Source organism: Trachypithecus francoisi, unplaced genomic scaffold (assembly GCF_009764315.1).
Source record: "Trachypithecus francoisi isolate TF-2019V2 unplaced genomic scaffold, Tfra_2.0 Lachesis_group15, whole genome shotgun sequence".
Classification (NCBI taxonomy): Eukaryota; Metazoa; Chordata; class Mammalia; order Primates; family Cercopithecidae; genus Trachypithecus; species Trachypithecus francoisi.
Genome location: NW_022681460.1, coordinates 66,455,734 through 66,462,207, shown reverse-complemented (window position 1 = coordinate 66,462,207; position 6,474 = coordinate 66,455,734). Strand labels below are relative to the sequence as shown.

Here is a 6,474-nt window from a genome sequence, read left to right as displayed (position 1 = left end):
AAGAAGCTAATGACACTGCTCATTGACGAAGTAATTGCTTTACATGTTACACTGTGGATGGGGGAAATTCATGCAGAGGGTGTTTCATGTTAGGAAATATGCCATTCTTTCCAAATGTGATATTTTTGAGAATTACTGTGTGTTAGGCCATTCTTGCATTGCTATTAAAAAAAAAAAAAAACTGAGGCTGGGTAATTTATAAAGAAAAGAGGTTTAATTGGCTCACTGTTCTGCAGGGTGTACAGGAAGCATAGTGCTGGCATCTGCTTGATGTCTGGGGAGATCTCAGGAAGCTTACAATCATGGCAGAAGGCAAAGGGGGAGCAGGTGTCTCACATGGCTAGAGTAGGAGTAAAAGAGAGAGTCAGGAGTTGGGGAGGTGCCACACACTTTTAAACAAACAGAACTCATAAGAACTCACTCACTATTGTGAGGACAGCACCAAGCCGTGAGGGATCAGCTCTCATGGCCCAAATACCAGGCCCCACCTCCAACAGTGCGGACTACATTTCAACATGAGATTTGGGCAGGACAAATATCCAAACCATATCTTACTGTTCGTTCTTGGGAGACGTGTGAGCGCATTTGATCTATTATTTTAATCCTCACTCCTACTCCTTCTGTCCAAGACCAGTAAGAAGGAGGAGGCGCATCTACCCCTCCACACTGGCAGACGGCATGGAAGAGACAGAGCTGAAAGGGCTCAAGACTGCTCCGAACATTTATAGTAAGCCCAGGCATAGTTGCACAGGGTAGATAAATAGTGCTGGAGCGATTAGAAACTTTCCTGTACAACAGCACAGCATGGTTTTTTTTAAAAAAAAAAATACGTAGGCTTAAGAAAAGATAAACCTGGGTTTCAATGTCAGCATTGCCATCTACTACTTCTACGGCCCTGCACAATGTACTTAAATTCTCTGAACTTCAATCTCCGTTTCTGCCACATGGAGATAACATTTAGTCAACACAGTTTTCATGAAAAATGAGACAATATATGCAAGGAAGTTTATAGAATGTCTTGCACATAGGAGGATCTCAATAAAACACATCCATTGCTGATGAACAAATAGGTCAAATAAGGCTCTGCATATCTGGATATAAACAAAAGGTCATTGAGAGGGCTTCTTAGATATTTGTAGGTGTTTCAAAGCACTGACTTGCTTACTACTCCTGCTTTTCTTCCAGGCAGTCAAAGCATATTTCCTGACAATTGTACTGAATGTTTTAAATAGGTTGACAAACAACAGAGACAATCCCATGCAAAGGTAGCCTTCTCAGACCAGCTTGTTGCTAGCTGTGGTTCCAGGGAGCAGATTTAGATGAGTCATATGTTGTAGAAATGGGTAGAAAAGGACTGGAGTCCTCAAGATATAACCCCAGATTCAGAGTGTGACACTGAGTCTGGGGCTCTATTTGTAGTCAGTAGATAACAGGAAGGTATTTTCCAAACTGTGGCCCAGTGAGGGGACCCAGAGTCCCTAGACATCCGTTTCCCAATCTCCAAATTGCACTGTCCCTCCTGGAGTCATGCAGACAAAATGGGAAGGGCCTAGGCCAAAGAGAGTCAGAGAGTGAAGAAAAATGGTTAAGAATCTCCTGGGAAGCTTAGTAAACTTCTAACATCAACATTAACAAAATGTTTAAGAGAATGATAATTATAGGTGTCACAGGGCTCACTGTTGGCCTCATAAATAGGGCTAGATTCAATGTGTCTGGCACGTATCTGGAAAACTGGTGAGGTGGACCCAACAAAAGTCTCTTGTATAAAATATATTCTAAAAGTCAAGAAAATGAGACAGATGGCTTGACTTAGTCATTGTAGAAGGAAGTAAGTCTGAGTACAGCACTGTGTTCTCACTAAGTTTATCTTAGTTATCTTGGTTGTGCCCAGCAAAAACAGAAGTAACACCAAGCTACAGGTGGTCCCTGATGGCCTCAGACAGACTCAGCAGTAGGCATGTACAGGGTGAGCAGGAAGGACTACCTGGTGGAAGCCTAGTACCCCATGGAGGAGCCTGCCACAAAAGAAGAGAGCAAATGAGCATGTCATTTGACAGCTATAGATGATCAGACTTGTTCAGTATTGCATGGGAGGCAACCTACTGAGAAGCCCCATAGCAGGACCTGTACCAGTGGGCAGCAAAAAGAGATAGGGAACCATGGGAGGCTATTGTGATCACAACCACTGTTTACTCACAGGTGAATGTGGCCTTGGGAAACGCCAGCACATGAGTAAATGACCACAAATAGTCATTCTTTTGACTGCTAGTTGACGGGTGAAAGCCTCAAAGAAATACGCTATAGTCCACAATAATAACTAAATGCAAAGACCTCTGGAAATTTATACAGATGTATAGACTATGCTGTTAAGTCAAAGCAGACGTTTTTCTAGACAGCTCCGAGACAGAAAACTCTTCTACTTCCTTCCAGCATCTGCTATCTCTGGGGACTTATAAAAGACCTTGTCTTCCCTGATAAGGTGATATCATTTGATTTATGTATTAATTGGGTTGGGATAAACTTTGTCAGTAAGAATTTTTTTAAAAAAGAAATCTCAGTGACTTTAATGCAATGACGACTTACTTCTTGACCATATAGTGCCTGATACAAATTGGGCGGCCCTCCTCCATCTTAAATATATCCCAACTACAGCACATGGTCTCCATGATCATCATAGAAGGGAAAAGAGAGCTAGAGAATCCACAGGAAGATTTTCAGTGCCAGGACTACCTAGAAATCTCACTTCTGTCTCATCTCGCTCCTGTCCATTTTCCCATTGGCCAGAGTTGTCCATGATCCACATGGCCCATGAAGGCTTGGAAAGGGAGAGGGACACCTGACCACTGGGTGAGCATGAAGAATCTCTGCCACGCATTTTCTTTAAACAATTCATCTCTCTCATTAGTTGCCTTGTTTAAATTGCTGTTGTTAAATACGTTTAGTTAAGTCTTAGGGAATGAATTAGTCAAGAAAGGAGAAATATATTCATCAAGGTTAAAAAAAATTAAAAGCCGGTACCAGACACGTCTTCTTCTGAGTCATCTCAGTGTGATTTATCTAGTAATGAGTTAAATGTTTGCTGTATATTTACCACAGAGTGAGACAGAGCAGCCTTTATGTTCTCAGCAACAGCTTCGAATGCTGCCAGCATTATAACCTATTTGTTTTATTGAGAAGAGGGATTGTTGGCTGGAACACAAGGGCTCCCCATTACTCTTTCTGGAAAAAGCAATGGGAACTTTAACTTTTCTCTGGACAGCTACCAACATCTATCAGAAGAAACAAGAATGTAACGTCTCTTTCTGAAGGGCCACACTTAGAATGCCTAACAGCCTTCCAGCTTCTACTGGTGTCAGCAGTGGACAGAAGCCCAAATGCAAGCTCTTCTGTGTTTACTGGAAGTGCTAAAGTGAATCAAACCTATAAACAGGAAACAACCAACTGGCCTGACCTGGAATACAAAATGAAACCGAAGTCCAAGGGTACCAAGCTCAAAATCAAGAGCAGAGGCATTCAAGTGTAGCCTCTTCCCCCCAGGATTAATTCTGAGTTCAGACAGAGACACATATTCTATGACCTCAAGTAGAAGACTCCATGTCTCTGCACTTCAGCTAACTCAAGGTCAAACTCAAGTCTCTTGGGCAAAGAGGTTTTTCCTTGAAGGAAAATTCTAGAGGTCAGGGTGAGCTAGAAATGAATATCAAAGTTTTCTATTTCTCAAAGTTGAGTTTTCTAAAACTCTTTTTTTTCAACTCACTGCTGACTTTAAATCTTCCACATGGCTTCCTTCAGCTTCAGTAGATTATCTGCTTCCTCCTAATTCACAGAGAAAACAGAGAAATGAGTGAGAAAACTCCCAACTCTGTCCACACTGCCCACAAGTTTTTCAGCCAAGTATTTTCCACTTCCTCTCCTGTTCATTCCTCCACCCACCACTGCCTGGCTTCCACCTTCGCTGCACCACTGAAGCTGCTCTGGTTAACACTGCTGCTGCCTTAACCTGAAGAACACTCATAAATCCCTGTCTCATTTGACCTTCCCTTGGCATTCAGTACTGCTGTTGACCATTTCTTCACTTTCTACTCTGCTGGTTCCTGGTTCCCCAGACTTCTGGTTCTTCTAACATCTACCAAGTCTCTTTAATGCCTTCTTCTTAAATGTTGCTGTTGCCCCAGGTATCTCATTTAGCTCTCGGCTAATTCATTCAGCAAGGTTTTCTTGAATGAGGAAGCACTTAGTGGAAGGGCTAAAGCCAATCAGCTCCTCAGAATGAAAATGGGCCCAAGGGTTGGCACCAGAAAAACAGACTAGAATAAGATCCAACCCTGTCCTCATGGACCTATACTCTGGATCTCATTTAATGGCCCCAGGATCTATTCAGGCACCCAGGCTGAAAACTGTCACACTCACAGCCAAAAGATCCCTGAATACAGTCATCTATCTTTTGAAAATCTTTTGCATCTGCTCACTCTGCTTCCTCTGCATGGTCATCAGCTGAGTTCCAGCTTTTGTCATCCATCACCTGGACTGATGGCAATAAATCTTCCTTGTTCCCTCTGATGCCAGCCTCGCATCCCTCCAATCTCTTCTGCATATTGCATTCACAATTATCTTTAAAACACTCAATGTGGTCACATCATTCTTCTTTCAAATCTTCTCAATAGTTCCCCCATCATCTCCTTACAAGGCTTCTCATGAGCTGGCTCTCACCAGCTTTTCCTGTATCTCTTCTACTACTCTCCCACACACATCTTAGCCTCCAAAATTAATAACCACCTTAGAGTTTCCCTGAGTGTTGACATGTTATCACACTTACACAGCAATAGCCTTAAGAAATCCTTTCCAACCATGTGACTGAGGTTCTCCATATATTATCTATGTAGTTTACTTTTTATACCACAAGTCTTGCACATAAAAGCACATTGACTTACTCATCTAACAGGCATCTCAAACTTAACTTATCTAACACAGAAACACCTGCTCTTTCCTGCTCTTCTCCATTTCCACTGCTCAGACCCAAAATCTCGGAGGCAAACAATATGTCCAAATTAGCCATCAACTCCATACCCAATATACAGCCCAAAGCAATCCACTTCACTCCATCACCATGGCTCTCTCTGGAGTCCATGTCACAGTGTCCAGATGACTGTAAAACTTCCCAGCAAGTCTCCCTGCATCCAGTCTTGCCCCCTTAGAATCCATTCTCCACACTGCGACCCACGTACTGTAGGACCCAGGTGTTATGGGAACATAAATCCTATCATGTCACTCCTTGTTTAAGATCCTCCAATGGTTTCCTTGAAACCTAGAGGAAATTTCAAACACTTTAGAGCCCTGTGTGAATCAGCCACACCGTCCCCCCACCTTCTGTGTACCCCTGTCTTTCCCTCACCCTTTGTGCTCCAGTCACACTGAACTTCCTTCTGTCTCAAACACACCAACCTTATTCCCACCTCAGACCCTCGCAGTGGCTGTTCCCTCTCCATGAGATGCCCTTCTTGCAGAGGTCAGCTTCTTCCTGATGTTAGATGCCAGCTAAAATATCACCTCTTCAGAAAAGCCTTCCAGGATTACCATGCCTAATGCACCTTCATCACTTCACCCTGTCCTATTGGTATTACAGCTCTTACCACTGCCTGACTTTAAATCAGCTCTCTCCCTTCGTGAAAGTATAAGGTCCCAAGGGTAGGAACTTGTTTATTGCTATATCTAGTGGTGGCATCCAAATTATTTAACAACAGGTCTGGCACAGACTCTAACCCAGCAGAAGGGATGCTCATCTGTAAACCCTCAGCTGGCCTGACTGCAAAGTAGCCACTGGACATCAGCCTTCTTGTGCCTTGCATCTCAACAGTGTGACTCTCAATACATGTCAGTTGAATGGGTGAATGAATAAATTAGCAACTGTTTCTTGGTTAGGTTCACCGTTCCATCAGGAACACAGTCTCCACTGCTTTTTTAAAATATATATATATTTTTTTATTTTTTTCAGACTGGGTCTGGCTCTGTCACCCAGGCTGGAGTGCAGTTACATGATCACAGCTCACTGCAGCCTCAACTTCCCAGGCTCCAGCGTTCCTTCCACATTAGCCTCACAAGTAACTGGGACCACAGGCACATGCCACCACATCCAGCTAATTTTTGTATTTTTGGCCGAGATGGGGTTTCACCATGTTGCCCAGGCTGGTCTCGAACTCCTGAGCTCAAGCAATCCACCCGCCTCAGCCTCCCAAAGTGCTGGGATTACAGGTGTGAGCCACTGTGCCCAGCCACAGGTCTCCATTACTAAAGAAGGGTGTACTGAGCCCCTACCATGTGTCCAGGCCAGATCTGCACCCGCTGAGAGGTCCCTCGGTTTTCCTGCACAGGTTAATTCTCTTTGGGGAGTGTTGCTGTTTTTAAATTTTATTTGGACCAGTAGCTGTGGAATTTGGGTAGAATGTTTTCCTCCCAAGTCCTGGACATCCACTAGTG

The 6,474-nt window shown here is 43.5% G+C and overlaps 1 long non-coding RNA gene across 1 annotated transcript; it reads right to left on the bottom strand.

The window, feature by feature from the left end:
- Positions 1 to 317: 317 nt before the first annotated feature.
- Positions 318 to 4,713, bottom strand: LOC117098041. The gene is made up of 3 exons (XR_004443149.1): positions 4,523 to 4,713; positions 3,758 to 3,816; positions 318 to 340 (listed from the first exon to the last, which is right to left on the bottom strand). It is a non-coding gene; the product is annotated as an uncharacterized LOC117098041 (long non-coding RNA).
- Between the last annotated feature and the right edge of the window lie 1,761 nt (positions 4,714 to 6,474).